A 26,443-nucleotide genomic window follows, 5' to 3' on the forward strand; every position below is an offset into this window, starting at 1 on the left:
TCATTATGTAGAATTAATTATTAATTAGTAGGAAGCATACATTTATTTTTATTAATTGGTAAATACATTTAATTAATTGGTTATTAATTTTAAATAATTAATTAATTGATAGATGTAATTTATAAGTATGTAATTTAAACCCCTACGCTATCCAACACTTTCCCTACTGTTGCACTCTCTGGAGTGGGAATAGTATTTGTTACCCCTACGCTATCCAACACTTTCCCTACTGTTGCACTATCTGGAATTGGAATAGTAATTGTTACCCCTACGCTATCCAACGCTTTCCCTACTGTTGCACTCTCTGGAGTTAAAATAGTAATTTTTAATCCTACGCTATCCAACACTTTCCCTACTGTTGCACTCTCTGGAGTTGGAATAGTAATTGCTACCCCTACGCTATCCAACACTTTCCCTACTGTTTCATTCTCTGGAGTGGAAATAGTAATTTTTACCCCTACGCTATCCAACACTTTCCCTACTGTTGCACTCTCTGGAGTTGGAATAGTAATTGTTACCCCTACGCTATCCAACACTTTCCCTACTGTTGCACTCTCTGGAGTTGGAATAGTAATTGTTATCCCTACGCTATCCAACACTTTCCCTACTGTTGCACTCTCTGGAGTGGGAATAGTATTTGTTACCCCTACGCTATCCAACACTTTCCCTACTGTTGCACTCTCTGGAGTTGGAATAGTAATTGTTACCCTGACGCTATCCAACACTTTCCCTACTGTTGCACTCTCTGGAGTTGGAATAGTAATTGTTACCCTGACGCTATCCAACACTTTCCCTACTGTTGCACTCTCTGGAGTTAAAATAGTAATTTTTAATCCTACGCTATCCAACACTTTCACTTCTCTCTGGAGTGGGAATAGTAATTTTTACTCATACGCTATCTAAAATGTATTTCGCTTTTTTATTAGTATTATGTTGTTATTAATTGTTATTTATGTGAATATTTTATGTAAATAAATGTATTAGTAATTTATTACATTTTTATTTGTTTTTAAGTTATGACAATAATTTATTTACAGTTATTATTAATGAAAAATATATTATGTATTATATATTTCTTAACATTAATTTGTATTACATTATGTATTAATTTTAAATATTATAGTACATTTTTAAATATGTTTATTACATTTATAAGTATTATTTTGTTAATATAAAATTTTTATTATATTTAAAAAAACAATATTTTACAAAAAACGATATTTTTGTCATTCTATATTTTATTTTCGATATTTTTGTACTTACCTTGTTAGGGATAGGATTCCTATATTTGATATTTTTGTTCCGATATTTTTGTATATCGATATTTTTGTTTTCGATATTTTGTCAGACATTCTGGGGGTTTATCTGATGCTGAGGGGGAATCATTCCAGGTCTTGGCCATGATGTACCAGAAGGGTGTGTCTCCTGTCTGGTTATGTGAATACAGAGGATTTGGGGCAAGGGCAGGCCTGGTCAGTGGAGTGGAGGTTTCTTTTGTGGGTGTAGAAGGAGATTGAGGTATTGGAGTCCGGTGTTGTGGAGGGCTTTATAGGTGTGTGTGAGCAGCTTGAGGTCACTGTTTTTTCGACGGGGATCAAGTGGAGTGCTCGTTTATGCTGGGTAATGTGGTCTTGTCGTGGGATGCTGATGATGAATCTGGCTGCGGTGTTCTGGACAGTCTGAAGTTTGTGGAGTACACATTTGTTGATTCCGGCATAGAGGGTGTTCCCGTAGTCCAGCCTGCTGGTGATGAGTGCTTGGGTGATGGTCTTCCTTGATTCATGGGGTGGTCTATTTGAAGGTCTTGCTGAGTATGTGGAGGGTGTTGAAGCATGTGGAAGCTGTAGCATAGGCCTATGGGTCTGTCACATGAAATATGTTTATGCACTTTAAATCTAAGTTGGGGAGACTTCCTGTTGTGGTAATACCATTTATGACACACTGCATGTGATGATTTCAATTTTACTTGATTAGAAGCATTTAATATTGATAAACGTTTTCCTAGCATTCTGCTGATAACATCATTTGGAATTTTTTGGGGGTTACTACTGACAATTGTGCTTAGGGTGGTGATAGTGTAACATTAATACATACCCCCAGCACAACCCCTACACTTCACAAACTCCACTACACAACTGTAAACCCTAAACACTATCCCCAGCATGAGCCTCTACAGTACATAAACACCACTGTACAACTCTAAACACTATCCCCTACAGTAGACGAACACCACAGGACTATCCTAAACCCTAAAACACTGGACTATCTTAAACCCTAAAACACTACCTTCAGCATGACCCACTAAACCACACAAACACCACTAGCTAAAGGTACCATCAACACGACACCCTACTCTAGACCAAGACCTATGCACTACCTTAAACCCTAAATCTATCCCCAGCACAACCCGTTCACTACACAAACACCACTATCCTCCCCTAAACCCTAAAACACTACCCCTAACACTTATACAAACAGCACTTCATTTATTTATATAGATAGTAACTCATAGTTAGTGTTATAAAATCACTAATACAAGTATACAAATATCTATACAGTTACTGATGCAATCGCTGAGTCATATGTATAATTCTTTATATACAAGAAATGTCACATACGTTGCCTTTTATTTTTGTACTTTATTGCACTTGTACTATTGAGAGATAAATTTGCTCATCACCACATCCATAAAGATGTTAACTCACCCAAACAATTGTTATAACATGTAGTCTTAACGTCATATACCTACTGAATCAACTATTCACACAGCTTCGGGCAGCCACACGTCCCCCACCAAACCACACACACTTTCATTATCCCATACATATACTTAGTTAAGCAATTAATATATAGACTTTCACGTAGCTAGTAACCAACTGGTGCAGTAGTTAACAGAACAAGTGACAAAGAAATAGAAATATTCACACAGTTTAGTGCCTATTCAATATATTTAATGAGACAGTATAAATTAGTCAAGTAAACAATAAATCACACTGCTACTAAACCCTTTATCCAGATTTCTTTTTACATCATCTCATTCTTTAATGCAGATTGTTCTATATATATTGCATATTTAAATACTCAAATTGTAGTAATTCGCAGGATACAAATGATGATGTCTTGAGTATATTTATTAAGTTACAAGGAGAGAGAGCCAGTGTAGGAATCAACTTGCTCTAACAGACATTAGCTCAAGAATGCCTACAGGACATTCTTAGGTAACTAAGCACAGGTAAATACATTCTACAAGCAACATGACAAGAATTAAAGTGAAAGCTTACTACACAAACCAAACCAAATTCATTGGATGCTGTCATCAGTGATGTCATAAGTGATGTCATATGAGATGTCATCAGTGATGTGATCAGTGATTTCACTAACCATGTTATGAATGATGTAAGATATATACGTAAAGAGCTGCATATGAAGGGGCTGTATTTAGAAGAAAAGGAAAAGTCACGCAGGGTAACTTTTTCTTCTTCTTGTAAATATGGAGGAGCCACCTGTGCAACCATTACGTCACAAAAAGTGATGTACTGGTGGTGCAAAGAGCTTGTTATTCTGCCGCAGAATTGCTTTTATTTCTCCTAATTTTTTTATTCAAATATACGCTACAATCCGAAGCATACATTGTAGAAGAAAAATGCCTTTACTGATTGTTATTGTGTAGGAAGGTGTGTCTTCCTGCACAAAAAGAAACTCCACACAAGACAGATATTCTTGCACCATGGTGCAAGGGTGCCTGTATCACCCACCACATGTGTGTAGTTTAAGCAGCAGTGGAGAGGGAAGGACAGACTTCCAACATATTTATGTACATATGTTGCATCTGTGTCCTACGGAAGTAGCTGAGCATGCTGTAGCTAAAGAGCATACAGTGTCATGGTACAACACTTCCTTATAGTTCTGCAGTTATACATTCATCATATATGACAAATGCATTCTTTAGTCAATTATGCAGTACGTATACATTTATGAAAACTTTTACACACTAGCATATACATTGAGCTCTTTCTTTAATCAGAGTAGTTAGTTCTGAAAATAACCTATTTTTGTTTTTTGTACTTTTATATTTTTTTGTTGATTTTTAGAAAGTTTTTTGCTGTTTTGGTTTTTTTTAAAGGAAAAAAGTGAACAGGACAAAAAAAGCCATGAACTTTGAGGGAATAAAAAAAAACCTAGCATTGATGGTTATCAATTGCTCTGCAAACTAGGTCTACTGATTGCTCCCCATAACAAATTAAACAAAATCACTTCCCGCAGTGCATTCTAACTTTCACAAATTTAAGACGTATGTCCGGTGGCGATGTTGAAGGTGATGTCACAGAGGTAATTGGTATTGCCGGTGGTGGAGGTGCATTTTGGCGCAGTCTTCAATATTTTTCGTGAGCATAGTTCACAGGATGCTGGGATTGGAGGTGCTTGCGCATACTAGCAGTGCCACAGGATTATTTTTATTAGGCTCTTCTCTGGACAGCACTGCCTGGCAAATCTTGCATGTTACTTTGGTGGTATTACATTTCTTTTGTCCCTTCGGAAAAGTTAAAAAATTCCATATGATGGATGTGTATCTTTTGGGAGGGTGAGGTTCTGGTAGAAATTGTTCAGTAACAAAATCATCAGAATCAGATGATTCTTAGAGTGGTGTAGCCATTTTTGAATCCCAAAAAAAAGTTCAGGTTTCCAATGACGAAAAAGTGAGGTTTTTCTCAGAACAGGTCTTCTCTTAAGGAAGGTCTAAGAAGAGTGACTATAATGGGTGGGGATCTTTAATACTTAGAACAGTAAGGGCCAGATGTAGGTCATCCCAGATTACCGATTCTTAAATCCCGAATCATACTGATTCAGTATTTAAGAACGGGATGTAGGTATTTTTACCGAAAAAATGACTGAATCGGTAAGTTTCGGTAATTACCGAATCGGTAAATACCAATTTGGTAATTGACTTTCATAGGAATGAATGCAATTACCGAAACGGTATTTACCGATTCGGTAAAAGGGGGAAACATTGAAGAGTGGCAGGGTGTCACTTTGACACCCTGTTGCACTCCTCAATTGTGTATGGGTGCAAATGCTTTTTCCAAGGTTTTCATTATTTACCACCAATTTGTAGTTGGTGGTAAATAACGAATCCTAAAAGGGGAAAAACACTCATTTGAGTGCTCGCTACATATCAAAATCGGTCATTTACCAGTTCGGTATTTTAAGGAATCGGTAATTTACCGATTCCTTAAAATAAAGGTTCGGTAAACTACTGATTCAGTAAAATGCCCACCTACATCTCATTTTCCAAATACCGGGGTATAACGGCTGAAATTACCGAATTTTGGTCGTTACCGACCGGTATTTGCCTACCTACATCGGGCCCTTTGGGCCCGATATAGGTAATCCCAGATTACCGATTCTTAAATACCGAAACATACGATTCGGTATTTAAGAACAGGCAAATGGGATGTAGGTATTTTTACAGAAAGAATTACCAAATCCGTAAGTTTCGGTAATTACCGAATCGGTAAATACCGATTCGGTAATTGCCATTCATTCCTATGGGCCTGCCGGCCCATAGGAATGAATGCCAATTACCGAATCAGTATTTACCGATTCGGTAAAAGGGGGAAACATTGAAGGGTGGCAGGGTGTCACTTTGACACCCTGTTGCACCCCTTAATTGTGTTGGGTGCACATGTTGCATACATACATGCCCTAAGGGCTTGTATGTCTGCAACATGGCACTGTTGGAAAAGCAAAAATAATGCTTTTTCCAAGGTTTTCATTATTTACCACCAACTTGTAATTGGTGGTAAACAACAAATACTAAAAGGGGAAAAATACTCATTTGAGTGCTCCTTACATAATCGGTAATTTAGCGATTCGGTATTTTAAGGAATCGGTAATTTAGCGATTCGGTATTTTAAGGAATCAGTAATTTACCGATTCCTTAAAATACCGATTCGGTAAATGAACGATTCAGTAAAATGCCCACCTACATCTCATTTTCCAAATACCGGTCGGTAACAGCCAAAATTACCGAATTTTGGCCATTATCGACTGGTATGTGCCTACCTACATCTGGCCCAAAGTTTTATAAACCAATGAAATCTCTTTTTTTTGGGCACATGAGATGCACGTTGGGTGCGTACACGCAGCACACATCTACCACGACTTCTCTAAATTGCATTTAAAAGTAATATAAGTTTATTAAAACTAAAAGAATATTATTTTTTCTCCTTAATATTTATATTAAATACATATATATATATATATATATCTTTTTTTATACCAAATAATTTCGCGGAAGATGTGCGCCCACTCCGTTGAACACGTACATGACGTCATAAGGAAACGTGCGCGTGCGGTGTGGCGTGATACGTATATGTTGTGTTGTGCGCTTGAAGTCACGTACGGGTCGCATAGCAATCGCACATAAAAATACACCCTATGCGCATCCTACAGAACAATTGTAAAAAAGTGGAAACGTTCTGTGCAGCAATCGAGAGAGGTGCACTATGGGTGCGGGACTGCTCAAAAAATTGTAAAACAAAAAAAATGAAACCATAAAAATATTTTAATAAATATAAAAAATATATATATATTACATTTTAAAAATATATATATATATTAGAAATGTGAAATGTAATCTAAAAAAAGATATCTAAAAATAAATATATTTGAAAAAAATTGTAAATCAGTATCAAATAAATAAATATAACAAACAATAGATTTAAAAAAATGTATGGAATAAATCTTTCAAAAAACCTTGAGTTTCAGGCAGGTTGTGCTTTGGAATTATCATTTAAAAAACCTTTGATATTCAGTGAAAAAAACATAGGTTTCAAGCAGGTTATAGTTAGGAATTAGCATTTAAAAAACCTTTGAAATTCACTGAAAAATCCATAGGTTACAAGCAAGTTATAGTAAGGAATTATAATTTAAAAAACCTTAGACATTTACTGAAAGAAACCATAGGTTTCAAGCAGGTTATACTTAGGAATTAGCATTTAAAAAACCTTTGAAAATTACTGAAAAAACCATAGGTTTCAAGCAGGTTATAGTTAGGAATTAGCATTTAAAAAACAGTAGAAATTCACTGAAAATCCATAGGTTTCAGGGGTGTTATAGTTAGCTGGACATTTCACTTGTACAAAACCATTGAAATTCCACCATTATAATTAGTTGTACTAACTGTAACTCTCGCACCTGCAATAAAATGGTGATGATGTCACATATTACATTATTCATGACATGGTCAGTGACAACACTAATGACATCACTGATGACATCACTGATGACATCATACAGTGAATGTGGTTTGGTTCCATATTTAAATATGTATTATATATATAGCATTCAGCAATGACGAATGAGTTGATGTAGAAGTGTCTGGATGGAGGATTTAGTAGCAGTGTGATTGACCATTTACTTGACTAATTTATAGTGTCTCACTAAATATATTGGATAGTGACTAAACTGAGTGAATATCTGTATTACTTTCTCAGTCGGCAGCAGTGTGATTGACTGTTTACTTGACTAATTTATAGTGTCTCACTAAAAAAAGACATTGAACCATATTTGTAGTAGGACCGGTAGGGCATACCTCATGCCTTCTGGTGTATTATGTGGTAACATACAACAATGTCTCAACCATTATCAATCAAAATGAGTTTACAAAATTAATTAATTCAAAAACAAGGAAAAAAAACACCAATTAAATTACTGCAAAAATGAAAACAGCAACAATGTGGCTCATGATTTATTAAATGATAAAATAATGACTGTCCATCATCATTTTTTCTTGTTTTAAAATCTTGTAATCATTACCTACTTGATTTTTTGTCACTGCTTTCATGTGTATCACATGCGCCGATCACGGGCACTTGTTAATGAGCACTATGTGTTCACCTTCTATTTATTGCACATGATTTAGACAACTCTGGATGCTGCTTCCATTTGTCCTTTTGATCTTGTAAATGTAATTACAGTAATATGATTGGTGTTTTGTCCCTTGTTTTTCTTATTAACTAATTGTGTATATTTATTTTGATTCATACCTGTTGAGACATTGTTGTATGTTACCAGGAATTACCCAGGTCTCAACTGAGTCTACAGGTTCTCCTGTGGTTTGTTTATTATGCTTGTGTAATATGTTCACATTTCTCTAGATTCAAGATAATGGAGTCTGTCGCATTTTGAGTTCTCTTTAAACTGTGTTGTAAGCACTAGAAACCAAGATGGACACTGTTTCCATATTTCAGACGTGAATTCATTGTACCCAGTACTACTTGGATTTTAATAGGATGACAAATTATAGCAATAATCTGTTTTTATATAACACTTTGTACCACACTTTTACTATAAATATCGTGATACTGTTGCATATTTTAATGGTACTCTGTTTGCCAACTGGAGAATGACAAACAACTGAATCAACAGCAGCAATAAAACCTGTTAGCTGTAAAAGGTAGATCACTACATATCTCAGCAGTGAATATTCAACTCACTGTTTTTTTCTGTCACTTTTTGGGAAAATGTGCTCTAGCAGCTGTTTCTAAAATAACTTTTAGTCACTGCTAATTCATAGGAAGACAATGGAAAATGAAGTGTACGTGTCCCCATGTTGGAACTGTCATTCTTTTGTGTGATCTTCCCCTAAACATTTTTTCTAGACCCCTCCTGTTTTCTAAATTTCGTTTTTGTTGGCATTAGCAATATGTGCAATATACCACTGCTAACCATGTGCGCTTCCCTAAAACATGGAACAATTATCGTACACATGCTGGCATGTTTAATTTAATTAAATAAGTCCATAGCATAAGGTATAACCATATGGTACTTCTTTGTGTGGTCTTCCTCTAAGCGTTTTTCCTAGACCCCTCCTGTTTTCTAAATTTAGTTTTTGTTGGCATTAGCAATATGTGCCATTTACCACTGCTAACCATGTGCGCTTCCCTAAAACATGGAAAAATTGTCTTACACATGACTGGCATATTTAATTTAATTAAATAAGCCCATAGCATAAGGTATAATCATATGTTACTACATGTAACTATGATCTATAAATTAAATGCTACTAGTAGGTCTACAAACTCATTTTGCCATCCACTTAGGAAGCCCTTTAAAATATGTTTCAGGTTTGCTGTTGCAGCCTGTAGTGCAGTTTTAAACTGGCAATTCGACTTGGCACAATAAACCTTTTTTCAGACCTAAAACAAATAAGTCACCCCTAAGGTAGGCCCTAAACAGCCCACAGGGCAGGGTGCATGATATTCTCCAATTTGATAACATTGGGATTCCTATTTACCTTTAATAAGCCCTAACATTTGATTTGGAACAGATAGGTGTGCCAAGTTTGTACTCAAATGTATTATAATTTAAAGTCCTTCTTAATAGCATAGTTGGCTTTTAAGTTGCAATTCTAAAAATGCCACTTTCAGAAATGTGGCAATCATTTAGTACCATTCTGCCAAGATGGTTGGAGCTGAGCTGTTCTTTCTCCTCTTAAATTTGAAAGAGCTGCCTCCATAACACGCTCAGAACACACATTCAAAGGAACCTATTACCAGTATTTTGTCACCCCGGACTACTTGGTGCCTTGGGAGGGGAAGTGAACAACTTTTCAGTACCAGATTTGTGGGTAGCTAGGATGCCACCCCCACTTCAAATTCCTGGCACAAGGTATTAGTATAGGACCTCCTGATCCACTTCTTCAGTACACTACTGGACCTGTGGACCCAAAGAACTGCTCTACTGCGGAGGCCTGCCTCATTCTTCAGAGAACTGCCTTGCTGCTTTAGGCCTGCCCTGCTCCTTGAGAAGTAAGACGGACCTGCTTCCCTCATTTCAGGTTACATGAGCAACTCCAAGGGCCAGCTGACTGTCCTCCAGTTCCGAGCTACAGGAGCACAATAAGCTCCAGAGGCCTTCCTGCAACTGTCAATTTGACCTGCTGCAACTGGACCTCTGCTAGAGTGAGTCTCTGATCCCCATGGTACATGGCCCTTGCTGGCACCCGAATGCACTCTTCTGGAAGTAACGTTAAAATCCTGAGTTTTTGGGCTGTTTGTGACTACTAATGGGTTAATTTGCACTGAGACTCTGCCACTTAGGAGGACTGCCAAGATGAAGCTCCGATGAACCTGACTCTTCACGCTACAGAAACTTCTATCGACGGACGGCCACATGAGTTCTGAACTTCGCGCTACAACAACAACAACCCTCTGTGACTGCCAATTAGAAGCTCCAGCAATGACCTTCTGCGATGCCTTAGAAGATCTTTGCGCTACAGTGATGAGAGTCTGCGACGCCAGGCCTGCTCTTCATGCTACAGCGATGGCAATCCGCTACACTCTGCTCCTTGCGGTGTCCTCCACTGTTAACTGAACTCTTGGCACCAGACTTTGAGAAGGTAAGTTATCAGCTGGACTGGCCTGTCACTGTATCCGGCCTACACTCCATCATGATAAACCTGATCATGTGACTTTCCCACCAGTCTAGCACTACTATAAGGCCTCTAGTGATGCTTTGTGCTTATAGGTGCTATACTTACCTAACAAAAATTCAACTGCATGTCTCTGATGCTACGATTTGGATTTTTGTTGTTCTGGTATCATTCCATATATTAAAATTCACTCTATTGTTTTCTAAATTGGTGTGGGATTTTTCTTGTTTTGCGTTTTACTTCACTGCTGTTTGTGTGCCGCATAAATCCTTTACACATTGCCTCCAAGTTAAGCATAACTGCTTTTGTGACAAGCCACCAGAGGATTAAGCATACATTAAATTAGTGACTTTGTAGTTCACCCTGACAAGGATTCTGGTTAGTGCTTGAGAAGGGTTTTCACCCCCTCAATAAAAAACCCAATTTTGTACACCATCTGCATTGATTATGGTAGTCAAACTGTCTGAAAAATATATCAGGACATCTCATGCAAGAACATATATTTAGGCTGTCCAAGTTTCAGTGCTTATTTTTTGTGAATTTCATTGATACTTTCTTAGTGTTTTCAGACCCTTTGAAATCAGTGCTTATCAGTGATTATTCAGCTGCCTAACTCCCAAAAAGAAATAAAAAGTGTTTTCCAGTGTTTATAGTAATTTCTAATTTAAAGAGGATGTAATGTACGGTATGTAGTATCTTTGCATTGGCAGTGTGTCCAGTGGACGTGTGTTAGAGTATTTTAAGCATAGAATTTCTGAGTATTTCACCTTCTGTCACATCTCATTACCACTCACATTCACTCTGTCAGGCCTGTGTCAGTTTTGCATGAATACTAATGGATTAAATATGTAGAGTGCTGTAATCAACTGTTTGATTAACAAAGTCTGGACAAAGCTATGGGTCATTCACCTACTACCTATTAATTATTATGACATTGCATGGGTGATTAACTCTGCCCACAGAATAGTACCTTGCAAAACCTTTAAAAAATGTATTCCTTCAATATTAAGTTGAAATCCTGAAAAATAAGGTACCTGAAGCTTAATGCTTTAAGCATGCTCTTTGCTGTTTTTCTGCAGTCCTCTCATGAACCATTAAGGTAGTTCTGCTATTGTGTTGACAATCATAGTAACCTGTGGAGTTTGCGGAGATTTGCCTACTCTGCTCTCTGCTGCAAATGCAGAGGTAGGCAAAAGTCTGCCTCCGTGGCGGAGCAGAGGTAGCCGCTCCCTCCCCCCCTCCCAAATGATTTAAATTTAAAAAAGAAGGCACTTACCTGCTTATCTGCAGCCTCCCCTGCCTGGTCGCTCTCCTCCCTGCTCCTCGCGTCCTTCTTCAATGAAAAACACTATGTTGTACGTCTTGCACAGTGAAAGAATTAAACACTGCCAAAAGATTTAATATGATATTAATATTGCCACATTTTCCAAAGGTTATAGGATATTTTTTATTTTTTTATCTTCTTTATTGTTTTTCCAGTAGTATAACAAAAAAGCGAAAAAGAAAGAAAAAAAACAGTTATACATTATCAATGCAGGGGTACTAAACAATATGTGGCTACTGAGTGCCTGTAGACGGTCACTTTGAGAAGATTTTGAAATAGAATTATCCATGCACACTACCTCAGGAAATTATGCAATGTCATACATGCCTGTACTGAGTTCTATTGTTTAACAATTCGTTTTTATGTTGAGGTTGCCGGCCGGCTGTCCAGTTATCTGATTTCCTGTGGGAGGGGTAGGTGCAGAGAAGCCTGCCTGCAGCGACCTTTGAGGACTTCCTCACTCGCTGCCGGTCCCACCTGGACAGCTCGTGAGGCTTCCATGAGGAATTAGCAAGGTTCCCAGGAATTCCCTTGCGTGGAACCATTTCTGAACAACACTTTTACAGGTCGTATATTGGTGTCCTCCTAACCTAGAGGATCCGAGCAATTTTATGAGCACAAAGGTCCTGATGAATCGCCCTTAGGGCGTGAAACATGTCGACCGTTTTCTCACAGTAAGGGTTGAATAAGGGTTGGTCTCATTACTCACCACCCCTTAATACCCCTGTAACTTTTAATCAAAGCAGTGAGCCTGACTATTAAAATAATCATCAACAGGACTCTACTGACTTTTTTTAACTACACCACTATGCTCACGATTGCACTCCCTTAGGCCCCTCACACACACACACCCGTTGGCCCAGAATAGAAGATCTCCGCCAAAGTGCAGCTTCCTTCGCTGCCCGACGGGCATTGCACCGCCAGCCTGCCGAAGGAGCAGGATACCGATGATGACGCTGGACGGTCATCGGCTGGGACTACAGTTGTGGTCCTGCCGGTAGCCTGTGTGAGGTATCCTTACATTCTGGAAAAAGGGTCTACATCATGCACTCTAGACCCTCTCACCACCCCCTGTCTAATTAAGTGAGAGAGAAGACTGGCTGAGCTAAAGTTTCTAGCTCTCCTTGGGGAACTCTGTACACCGATTGTTGCTGGTTGCCTGCCCATCCCCCACCCTCACTTGGGCCTGTGGCCCTTCCCCATCAGTTCAGCAGTTTCCTTGCGCACCAGATATTGCTGGAACACATTCCAATAGGCTCTCGGTCTGGACTGGGGGGTATGAGCTCATTGTAAACATCAGACTGTGTATTGCAATAGATCATGTTTCTAATCCATTCCTCTGTTGTGGGAATCAGTCCTCTACCCCAAGGTAACGCTACCCACCTTTTAGAAAGCAACAACCCCATCGCCACTAGGAGTCGGACCTCTTTATCGATAGCCTTATCATATCCCAGCAGGGCGAGGAAAGGGTCTGGGAGAAGGGCAAGTCCTGTTATCTCATTCACAGTGTGAAAAACGTTCCCCCAAAATGTTGGTATTCCTGGACAACTCCAGGCAATATGCATAAAGTCGGGTATGGGCACATTGAAGCAACCACAAGACGTAGTGTCCAGTAGGACATATCAATTTAACCGTTCTGGGGTGTAGTAAATTATATTGATATATTTAAAATGTATGAGGCAATGGCTACCATTCAGCGATATTTTGTTAGCGACTTCACAGCAGTATTGCCATTCTTTGTCAGCAATTATGCATCCCAAATCTCGCCGCATTCCTGCCGCACCTTCAAATTCAAGGATCTCCTAGTTTCTTGCATTATGTAATAGATCCTAGATACTTGATTTGCAGGGGATTAAGCTTCAATTATGTAGGTGAGAGCAAGCATCTTAGGTGGTTCCAGCAGATAACCCCCCTAATATTGTCCTTAGCGCTTGCTGTACACGGAATTGTTGTTGCCGAACCAAGGGTGTATAGGCCTGCCCCTCAGTTGCCACTTGCTCCCATTTATGAAATTCCCCCTCCTTGAAAGGTCACCATCTCCGTTTCCTTGCCTACCGGGAGTCAAGTACACCATTCTAAGAGTATTGAAGGCGATTCAACAACGTGCCAGCCTGCCTATCCAACAGATTGCGCCAGGCATGCACTGTAGCATTCAGAGAATCCAATCGGGTATGTCTCCAAAATGGCATCCTAAAACTAACCTGAGGGAGTGTATCCAGATCTTCCGCTATTTTCTCTGTGTGTAGATGCGGGAAGGTCTCTGACCCATGAAACAATGCATAAGCCTGTGAACATTGATCAGCTCCATATTACAAATCTCGGTCCGGGGCGCAAAGGTTATTGGATAAACAGATCAAACGTAAGATATGCTTCTAAATCCTGCATAAGCTTCTGAGGACCGGCTTCTGGCATTCCAGCCGTCTTCAGCCCGGCTTGCTTGAATCTAGATGGAGTAAGTGCAAGCCCGTTTTTATCCACCCCCTCCATTTCTCAAGGTCCATCTACTGCCAATCTTGTTAAATCATGTCACCAAGTGGGCGATAGGTAAAATCTTGAGTACCTCGGAGTGCGACACACCAGGCGGTTGGCGGTTATCTGAGAGGAGGGCAAGGCTAATGAGGACAAAAAAAAAGAAGTCTAGGTGTTGGCGAGATTGCCCATCCTGATGGCAGGGCTGGAGCTGTTCACAACCCCATTCACATTTCAGAGGACCTGCTTCAACACACACACAAATAACTTGGCACTAACCTTTGTGACTCCATATATCCTGTGACCAGAGCAGGGAAGCAGGAAATTCTACAACCCCCAGTGAGAGGTCTGGTATATGCTGTCCACTATTCTAGTCCACCAGTCCAAACAACTCTTATTGATGGTAGTGTAAAGACAACCTTAATAGAAAGCTATACTAGTGGTAGCTGTGGAGAGCAGCCCCCAGGCTAAGGCTTGGAGGAATGTAAAGCAACTTGTTTTACCAGTCTATAATCTCATGAATGATCAAATGAAAGGAGAACCACACCAGATATATATATATATATATATTCACTGAAAAAACCATAGGTTTGACACATGTTATAGTTAGCTGGACATTTTACTCATATAAAACCAATGAAATTCCCCGTTATAGTTACTTCAGCTAACTATAACTCGCGCGCCCGCAATGCACTGCTGATGACGTCACATATTACATCACTCATGACATGGTCAGTGACATCACTCATGACATCACTAATGACATCTCAAATGACATCACTGATGACATCATCCTTGTGGAAGAATTGAGCATATAAGTGTATAAATAGCTGCTTTTTAGGTGAAAAATAGATTGTATTACTGACTGATTAAGTATATCTTGATGAGTACATGGGCTAATGAGTAATGTTTAAATATATACATATCTGTATCTGTCTCTCAGTTTCTATGTAAGTGGCTGCATGTGTTGGTGAGTACCTATATGAGTGATACATAATGTCTATATAGGTTATTATTTGTTTGATTATTAGTTGGAGTGTCTAAGTGTCAATATGCTTTGTTGGGAGATCTTATGTAGTGCATAGATGCATGAATGAGTGACTTACTGTTTGTATGTGTTGTATGTGTTGTGTATGTGTTGAGGCAGCATATATGCTAGCCTGTATGGGTGAGTGAGTTTCTGAGGTGAAAGGCATATAAGTTATTATTTGTTTTTTTTCTGTATGAGTGTATATATGACTGTCTAAGTGAATGAATAACTGTTTTAATAGTGTATTTCCGACTAAGTACACATGTTTTAAACTAGTACATATAACTTATATGTGAATAACTCTATGGTTGAGTGTTGGTGTGTAACAGGATGATCAGGATGTGTCAGTGTATAAGAACATATGATGACTGAATACATAAATGAGTGACTGTATATAATATATGATTGACTGTATATATCTGTTGATGAATAAGTGGTTGTGTATATAGATCTTCAAATTACTAAATAGGTGTGTTTTAAGTGGCATTGGTATGGCTATTGTATTGAAATTGTTATTTTCTACTTTTTGAGTGTCTGTAATAAAGGTTATATTAGGGTGAGTGAAGGTCTGCCACTCTTCCACAAGGATGATGTCATCAGTGATGTCATTTGAGATGTCATTAGTGATGTCATGAGTGATGTCACTGACCATGTCATGAGTGATGTAAAATGTGAAGTCATCAGCAGTGCATTGCGGGCGCGCGAGTTATAGTTAGCTGAAGTAACTATAACGGGGAATTTCATTGGTTTTATATGAGTAAAATGTCCAGCTAACTATAACATGTGTCAAACCTATGGTTTTTTCAGTGAATTTCATAGGTTTTTTAAATGCTACTTCCTAAGTATAACGTGTGTAAAACCTAGGGTTTTTCAGTGAATTTCATAGGTTTTTCAAGTGCTATTTCCTAACTATAACGTGTGTAAAACCTATGGTTTTTTCAGTGAATTTCATAGGTTTTTTGAATGCTAGTTCCTAAGTATGAAAGATATACCTGAAATAAATATCGACATACCAATCTTACGTGCACAACTGAGTGCACGCACCCACCTATTTATTTCATGAAAGCTTTCCAATTTAAACCTAATGAATTTCTTCATAGACCAATGAAAGAACTTATAGTACGTTAAGACACTGAACCTAGGCTTTTTTTTGTCATAAAAACCTTTTAATTAAATGGAGCCGAATTTTTTTTAATCGTTCGTGCGTGACTGATTGTACACACCTTAATATTTTTTTAAAAAAATATAAAAGTTTTTATAATTTAATAATTGTATACTTAAATCGAGCTCTAAAAATATGTGAAATCCGTATGTGTTTGAATTCACTTCTTTTCACGTTTTTAAACTTCACTAAAGAACATCGCTACTTCCAAATCACGTTCGTAACTAGATAGTGTCACCGCCTACACGTCCTGAGAAGCGCATGTAAAGTCATGTGACTTGAAAACAACACTTGCAATTGGTTGTTGGTAGTTTCTATTCTGGAATTTACATGCAGCACTCCACCCACTTCCATCACTTTCTTTTCTACTCTCAATAGAGAACAACGTCGAACATCTTCCCGAAGACTTTGCTGCAATGGCTACCGTTCCGCATTCATCTTCCGAATCTGAAGGAAATGAGCGACCACCTTTGACTAGAAAAACGGAGGCCACGCTATTAGCATCAGAAGTGACCAGCACATCTTCTGCAGAACGACCTGTATCTCCATCGAGTGCTGCCATGGACTTGAAACCATATCTGGCGAACGTGCACATGAAATGCAAGAACTGTGGAAAACTTCTTGTATACGGAGAGCAAAGCTTTATTCGAATTAAACACAAAATTGAGAGTCATAAATGCTCAAAGAAAAGTTAAATTTCTTCAATTTATTTGGATAGTATGACATACTGAAAAATGTCGTAGCAACTTTAAGAAATCAAAAGCATCATAACACTTGTTTCCAAAAAAAAAAAAAAAAGTTATTTTCAGAACTAACTCTTTGTACCAAAACGAGCTCCAAGAGCATATTAGCAGATATTTTCTCGCCGCTTTCTTTTAGTGCTCGACCGGGTGCGCGCACCCACCAATCGCATAGACGCAGCGACACACGCATGTGAAGTCATGTGACTTTAGAACAACACTTCCAATTGGTTCTTACTAGTTTCTATTCTGCAATTTACACTCCACCCACTTCCCTGGACAACCAGTTTATCGAAAAACTTTTAAAGCCTCCTCTTATGAAACATTCGACATCGTTCACATAGCAGTGTAGTAAATAGCACTATATACACTCTGTCCCTTAATTATAAGAGACTTATTGCTATGTGAGAACAACTTTTGTTTTCACGCGATAATGTGAAATGCTGAGCCTGTTACAGAATTTTCTTTCACATATATGTTACTATTCTCCTTCGAGCACTAACACCGTAGAAAATACCACCAATAGCGGTGATATTTTTTACACCGAGAACGGGCGATTTGGATCGCTTAGAGCCCTTGCTATCATAAAGTTTTATTTCCTAAGTCTCTGATCTCCAACTGTGCAACGTGGCTCCCCTGTGTCGTAATGAGGTCCATAGACAAAAACTACAGGGCCAGCATTATACACATGCACAGAACCACAAAACCACAAGAGCCACCATGTTAATATATATCCTTAATATAATAAACCTCTGAGAATGGATACATATTTCTGTGGCACCCCATAACAGAAATTTGGCGTCCTCTGACTCTGCTCCATTACCAAACACCCTAACCCCCCGCCCCCCTCACTCTTCACTAAACTCCGCACTCCACCCCACCTGGACCCCCTATTACAAACCCCCAACCTACCCTCCCTGCCCAAGGCCACCATGAACCTCTAACCGCCCCTGGTAAACTTATAAGACACAGGATTACTAAAACTCAAAGAATAGGCAACAGGCAGATAATCTAAATAGTACATAAAGGCACATATTTTTTCCATAATACTATTGAAAAACATGTTCTATTTTTTATAAATCTATCATGCATCTGACCCTCTAGAACCGCTTTCAAAACGTGAACTATAAACCTCTACATTTCATTTTCAAACCATACACTTTCAATTACATTATTTATTTTTTTACAATTCATGTAATGTTACACACCTTTTCTAAAATACACCAGTCCCTGTTATTTATAAGGATTTATTTTCAGTCTTCATCAGTGACACTTTCTTAACATATAATGGAAAGGGGCGACCACTCGGTCCCCCCGAACGTATGGCAGAGTACCTCGATCCCCCCGGGAAGCCATTTTGGGCGGGAGGCGCGTCTCGGCTGGTATGCCCGAAGCGGCGTAGCCGGGGCGCGCTCTTTCCCGCCCTGGAGTGGGCTGGCCTAGACACTGACGCAGCTGGCCACGCCCTCGGGGCAGGCAGGGGCGGGTTTACGCCCGCCCTGAAGACGGATAAAAAGGGACGCAAGACCGGAAGACATCCTCTTGTTCCTGTGCTCTGAAGCTGCACCTCCTCGCTGCACGTGAGCTCGAGACGGAACGAAGAGCCAATTTTGAGCGTTTTGATCTTTCCTTTTGTCTTCTAGATACTTGGTCGGAAAGATGCCCAAAAAAGGCGCGAAGAGAATGACGACGGAACAGATGGTTCGGGTCCTCATGAAGGAGATGTCCGAACTGAAGAAACGGGTGGCGGAGCGAGATGGGGAGGGGGGATCGGGGCGTCCATCGGCTGGAGCAGCTCCTGGAGGGAAAGCCAAGAGGCCTAGAAGGGGACCAGCCGGGGGAGACGTCCCGGTTCCCTGTACCCCGCTCGAGGCGCCAACCCCGGTACCGGTGGAGGGGAATCCGATTCCCGTCGTGGTCACCCCGACATCCACTGAGGATATGCCTCCCGAGTTGGCGGCACAGCTAGCAGCGTGGTTGGGCGACAATAGCGAGGGCGCCACGGCTGCCGAGGCACAAGTACTGATGAAACAGTTGCGCGAGAAGCGAGATGCAGCCAAGGTGCCCGCGCCGGCTGCAGTGATAGACAAGCCGCAGGCCCCGGTTGCGACCACAGAAGCAACGTCCGGTGCAGGTAAGCGGCCATTGCCGATCGCGAGGGATGAGTCAGCACCCTCTCGTAGAGAAAAGTTGGGGCAACATGTTCCTTTGGCAATAAAGGAAAAGATTTGGGCAGGGGAGTATGTGAACATTTTCTCCTTGCTTGTCGATCATTATGAGGTGGAGCATGTTAAAGGTCAGAAGGATCTGATGCATCCGAGTGTTTGGCGCGCAAAAATGGCCGCCTTTAAAGTGAATGAGAATATTGGTAATTGGGGCAATGCATGGGGAATTTTTACGTCGATCCTAGGGGAACGTAGGCCCGAATTGCTTGCTGAGTTACCGATCTATCAGTCACGAATCATGGGGTACTCGACGTCTCACCAGGGTAACCATTGGTTCTGTTATGATAATCTCTTCAGGAAGGCGAAGGAGCATAACAAAAGTTTGACCTGGGACTGTTATGATTCTTTGACATGGGATAAAATGAAAGAGTCAGGAATGTTGAAAATGCCGTTGGTGGGGAGCAATGTTGGCGAGTCCTCCCGCCAATATGCGGGGACGCCCTTTCGGTCAGGTACGAGTACCGACGATTACTCGAGACCTGCCAGTAATACAGGGAAAAGGGGTTTCTGCTTCAATTTCAACAAAGGTAAATGTACTAGGCCACAGGGATCGTGTAAATTCAAGCACGAATGTAGTGGTTGCGGTTCGTCCCATCCTGAGTCCTCGTGCAGAGCCAGAACGGGTGAGAATGGGGGTAGGGGAGGCGCCAAACAGGTCTAATATAGTCCGAGGGGCGCCTTTACCAACCCCGATTGATACCTTGGCGATGATTCCCTGGCTCAGTGAATACCCAGATCGTACTTCTGCTGGATTGCTGCGAAACGGTTTTTCATATGGTTTCCGCATTCCGGTGGGGGACTTTCAGGGTGTCGGGATGTGCAAAAATCAACTTTCCGTCCTGCAGCATACGACTGTAGTGCAGGATAAGATCCGGAAAGAGGTTATCCGAGGTCGTGTCGCCGGCCCGTTTACTGCACCTCCGGTACAGAATTTTGTTTGTTCTCCTTTAGGGGTGGTCCCCAAGAAGGACCCGGGTGAGTTTCGATTGATTCATAATTTGTCAGCTCCACGTGGTCTTTCTGTAAACGATGCAATAGACCCAGAAGTGTGTTCGGTGCGGTACGCATCCTTCGATGAGGCCGTAGCCATTTTGAGTCGCCTGGGGCCCGGGGCGCTGATGGCGAAGTCAGATATCGAGTCAGCGTTCCGGTTGCTCCCGGTACACCCGGACGATCAGCGTCTCCTAGGTTTTAATTTTCAGGGTTGTTATTACATGGATAAGTGTATGCCGATGGGGTGCTCTATATCTTGTGCCTATTTCGAGAAATTCAGTAGTTTTCTGCAATGGGTCTTCACAAAGAAGACGGGTTTCCAACATGTAATGCATTACCTTGATGATTTTCTGTTCCTTGGGGCAGCCGGGGATCTCGAATGTGGCCGGGCCTTGGCCGAATTTTGTGTATTAATGAAACAGTTTGGTGTGCCATTGGCACCGGGTAAGACGGTGGGTCCTGCGACTTGCCTCGAGTTTCTGGGGATCGAGTTAGACTCCAGAGAAGGTTGTTTTCGTTTGCCAGCTGACAAAGTGTTCAAGTTCAGGGCAACCCTGCAAGAGTGTCTAAATGGATCTAAAGTTACGCTGCATCAGTTACAGCAGTTGGTGGGACAGTTGAATTTTGCCCTTAGAGTTGTACCGATGGCCCGCCCCTTTTCTCGTTCAATTGCCCAAGCTATGGTCGGCCTAGAGGAGGGCCATCACCGCACGAGACTATCGGCTGAGGTCCGCCAGGACGTGCGTATTTGGTTAGCATTTCTGGCGGACTTTAATGGTCGAGTCATATGGAACAAACCAGCCGTATCCTCTGAAGAGCTGGGGCTATGGACAGATTCTGCAGGTAGCATAGGTTTTGGTGCCATCTTCGGCACAAAATGGTCGGCACAAAGGTGGCCGACATGGTGGCATGACAATGGTCTCACAAGTAATATTGCTTTCTTGGAACTTTTTCCCATTTTGGTGGCCTTGAGAACCTGGCCAGAAGGGTTCAAGGATCACTCTGTGATATTTTGGTCCGACAATATGACTGTGGTCGAGTGCATCAATAGTCAGGCAGCACGATGTAAACTGATTTTAAGACTGCTCAAAGAGATTGTTTTGTTGTGTATGCAACTGAATGTGCTGTTCAGAGCAAAACATGTCCCAGGGGTACAGAATCAGGCGGCTGATGCACTGTCTCGTTTTCATATGCAGGCTTTCTCGGGCTTCCTTCCCTCAGCGGACCCAGAGCCGGCACCCTTCCCCGAAGCTCTCTGGTCTCTCGGTGCCCCGAACTTCGTCACCTCGTGGGAGAGAGTCTAGCAACACGGACGAGGAAGGCATATGAAGGGGCGTTTAGGTCCTATTTAGCCTTTCTGGGGACTGATAGAGAGAGACTTTGGGGCCACGAGGAATGGGTAGTGAATTTCCTGATGTCCTTACGTAGGGCTGGGAAATCTGTGGCTACGGCTCAGAGGCATCGTGCTGCTATTTCCTTTATTGCCAGGGCTCATAGTATCCAGGACCCAACGGCGTCTTTCGTTGTACAGAAAGCGCTGCGTGGGTGGCAACGCCTTGAGGGTCGCAGAGTAGATGAGAGGCGCCCGATAGGTTTGGATAGGTTGGCCCAGTTGTTGGCTACACTCCCTGCCACATGTTCATCTCCGTTTGAGGCGGTGTTGTTCCGAGCCGCTTTTACGCTAGCATTTCACGGGGCGATGCGAGTAAGCGAACTGGTGGCAAGGAACAAACAGGATGTGGCGGGGGGTTTGTGCCGAGAACACGTTCAGATCAGAGGAGAGGCAATGACGGTCTCCTTTGTCAGGTCCAAGACCGATCAAGATGGGATGGGTGACTGCATAATCATACGCAGGATTCCGGGGTCCTCCATATGCCCGGTAAAGTGTTTAGAAGATTACCTAGCACGAAGGGTGGCAGTATGGGGGGGGACCTTGTTGAGACACGCGGACGCCACCCCACTGACGAAGTTTCAGTTTCAGCGGGTGCTTGCGATGTCAATTGCCGCTGCGGGCTTGAACCCGGGCGAGTTTGGGACCCATTCCTTTCGGATAGGGGCTGCTACAGAAGCTACAGCCAGGGGTCTCAATGTTGAACAAGTGAAACGAGTGGGGCGTTGGTCCTCCAATTGTTATAAGAGGTATGTGCGGTTACACATGTTGTAAAGCTGTAATGATGTGCTCACGCCTCTTGTTTTTGTTTGGTTTTCAGTTGCGCAAGCCTACGAGGCGGGGCGGACTTTGCAGTCGACCCAACACCGGGCCAGCGGTCAGACATCACCGGCTGTGAAAAAGGAGGTGTGGGTCGTGGGCCACTCATATGTGAGGCGTGCCGCGGACGTATTCAAAGCAGGTGACATGATTCACGTAGCTGGGGAATACGGGTACAGGGTGTCCTTCTACGGAAGAGGCGGTCTCTGTATTGACCAGTTACAAGCATATTTTGAGGATTTGTTAGGGCGGACGAGGTCACCGCCGTCTATAGTCATAGTGCATTTAGGGGGCAATGATTTGGTCACCACCGGTAGACGACTTCTCCTGGAGGCAATGCTTTCCACTGTAAGTTGGTTGGCGAGGAGAGTTCCGGGGTGCACAATTGCGTGGTCCCATATGATCCCACGAAAGGTGTGGCGGGGGGCTATTTCTATTCCTGCTTTGAATCACTCTGTTAGAAAGCTTAATAACAAAGTGAGTAGGTTGTTCCGTTCCGGGACATTGCATTCTATTTCGCATGGCTGTATTAATGATGACAGTGTGTATTCGGGGGATGGTGTGCATTTGTCTCGGGTGGGGAATGAGTTACTCATAGGAGACTTCTTAGCGTGGTTAAAAACGTTGAAGCATGACCTTTAGGTAGGAGCTTTGTGGGGGGTCCGGATAGCCGGTCAACTATCCGGACCTGTGGCGGTAAGGTCATGATCGGTGAGCAGTAATTGGAAGATCCCTATGAGTGGGCGTCACCCAACACGGATGGGAGCGCTCGGGAGAGGTGGCCATTGGCCCCTCAACGGGGAGGCGGGCCTGTCTAAGGAGAGGCCGCCGGAAGGAAAGGAAAGGCGGTCAAGGCCCCTCCCTGTGTAGGAGGGGTTACAGCCCCCTCCTGGGGAATTTCCCGGGGCCAGCGACGGCAGATGTGGTAAGTTGTGTGGGGTTTGGGGGGAGGTCTACGCTACCTTCTAGATACTCACACGAGTCCTCGAACGACCTTTAAGTGGCGTCGAGTTTATTGGGGCCCCCGACAAGTCAAGGGAAATTGGTAGTTGCACGTGGGGTACGCCTCAGTGCTGTCGCCCCTCCCAAGTGGGGGGGGGTATTTCTGGTTAGGGATCTTGACACCGGTTACGACCTTGCCGTTGGCCCTTAAACGTTAGGATGTACAATTTCATTATTTCAAGAAAATGTTTTGCAGGTTGGTAGTTCGGCTAGGAGAACCTCTGTATTAGAGAATCTGTTAAGGTTAGCCAAACATCGCAATGTGGTTATGAAATTGTACATTAATATGAACTGTTTAACGTTTAATTTTGTTTTAATAAATACGGCCGGGGAGGGTCACTCCCTCCCTCTTCCAAAAAACTTCAAGATCTGTTTCCGGTTTCCCTCCTTTTGGGGATTGTGTTGAGAGGGGGTGGCGGGTATCTCAGCCATATGGAAAGGGGCGACCACTCGGTCCCCCCGAACGTATGGCAGAGTACCTCGATCCCCCCGGGAAGCCATTTTGGGCGGGAGGCGCGTCTCGGCTGGTATGCCCGAAGCGGCGTAGCCGGGGCGCGCTCTTTCCCGCCCTGGAGTGGGCTGGCCTAGACACTGACGCAGCTGGCCACGCCCTCGGGGCAGGCAGGGGCGGGTTTACGCCCGCCCTGAAGACGGATAAAAAGGGACGCAAGACCGGAAGACATCCTCTTGTTCCTGTGCTCTGAAGCTGCACCTCCTCGCTGCACGTGAGCTCGAGACGGAACGAAGAGCCAATTTTGACCCACCCACCAGCCCCTGAGGACAGCTAGTTGTTTTAAGATGGTTCGATAATTCTATTTTTTGTTTACAGGTTGTGGTATTATCATGTTGATATTGAGTGTGTAATAAAGTTGGTCGATTTTATGTATGTTCTGTGATTAAAGATATTCGGTTTTTTGGTGTCCATTATGAGCATGCTTATTCGGGTCATAGTGGCCAATGGATTGTTGGTTTAGGTAGCATTGTCGTATTTATTTGGTAGGCGGTAAGGTCATGATCGGTGAGCAGTAATTGGAAGATCCCTATGAGTGGGCGTCACCCAACACGGATGGGAGCGCTCGGGAGAGGTGGCCATTGGCCCCTCAACGGGGAGGCGGGCCTGTCTAAGGAGAGGCCGCCGGAAGGAAAGGAAAGGCGGTCAAGGCCCCTTCCTGTGTAGGAGGGGTTACAGCCCCCTCCTGGGGAATTTCCCGGGGCCAGTGACGTCTGCGACGGCAGATGTGGTAAGTTGTGTGGGGTTTGGGGGGAGGTCTACGCTACCTTCTAGATACTCACACGAGTCCTCGAACGACCTTTAAGTGGCGTCGAGTTTATTGGGGCCCCCGACAAGTCAAGGGAAATTGGTAGTTGCACGTGGGGTACGCCTCAGTGCTGTCGCCCCTCCCAAGTGGGGGGGGTATTTCTGGTTAGGGATCTTGACACCGGTTACGACCTTGCCGTTGGCCCTTAAACGTTAGGATGTACAATTTCATTATTTCAAGAAAATGTTTTGCAGGTTGGTAGTTCGGCTAGGAGAACCTCTGTATTAGAGAATCTGTTAAGGTTAGCCAAACATCGCAATGTGGTTATGAAATTGTACATTAATATGAACTGTTTAACGTTTAATTTTGTTTTAATAAATACGGCCGGGGAGGGTCACTCCCTCCCTCTTCCAAAAAACTTCAAGATCTGTTTCCGGTTTCCCTCCTTTTGGGGATTGTGTTGAGAGGGGGTGGCGGGTATCTCAGCCATATGAAAATCACTGTAACTTTTTAAACGACAATGCTAACGCGGTAAAAATAACCCTCCATTTGCTTTCCTTTAAGAATGCAGACTATCTACCCCACGCATGCGTTTCTTGATATTTGCATTTGGCAGCGAATACCGACCTTGAATCGGACGACATGAACAAGAGCTCCATTGTCACATTTAAAACTGAACGTAGCATCTGCTCACACACATATCTTTCACTTAGCTAACATTCACAGAAAACAGCATTGATGTAAAAAAAAATTGACCTTGCTTTACAACTTGCTCAAATGACTCCCTTATTTTTTAACGCATCCTCCACTTCAAGAAAAGCTACTTTTTTGATAACTACTAAGCAATATTTAAGTGACTAGACTCCTAGAAAATTTATCAAGTCATTCTGCTCCTCTCCACTGCATAGCCGGCGACCTAATTCTGTGGAGTTGCTATACAACCGGCAGTGCTGCGCCGTTTCCTTTACCATCTTGGGAAATTCAAAACGGATGTCCCTCCTGCCTTCGCAAACGACCCGGACCACTTAGAACTATTTCGACAGAGGATGCTTGACTACTACGGCATCTTACCACTCTCGACTTTGAATACATCATATCGATTATCATTTCGATATTCCTATTTCACCTGTGTGCAGCCTGTATTTCATTGCCTGAGCTGTGATTTCACGTGGGCCCTGGATTTATGTCTCTGCAATTTGGTACCTCCTGAAGCGAATTACAATCACCTCATGAATCCGTTACTTGATCATGAACAGCTTTGTTACAACGGAGGGTTTATGGCCTTTGCAGCGATACAAGGAGTTCTGGGTCATTGGAATATATTCGCAGTGGCGCAAGATTTCCTAACAGAGAGCTACATCGAAAACCCACCGAGCTGCCCTATGATGGTAAAAGACGCTCCAATAATGACAGATCATGAATGCTCCTTTCATCTTCTCAATTGGATGGCTGACATGTTTTCAGATGATAACAGTGATTTCCTGTTAGAAGCACTTGCTGCCTACTTTGCCTACACAATGGACGGTTAACTCTTTCCTAACAGAGAACTACATCGAAAACCCACCGAGCTGGCCTCTGATAATAAAAGAGGCTCC

Source organism: Lissotriton vulgaris, chromosome 1_1 (genome assembly GCF_964263255.1).
Source record: "Lissotriton vulgaris chromosome 1_1, aLisVul1.2, whole genome shotgun sequence".
NCBI classification, from domain to species: Eukaryota; Metazoa; Chordata; class Amphibia; order Caudata; family Salamandridae; genus Lissotriton; species Lissotriton vulgaris.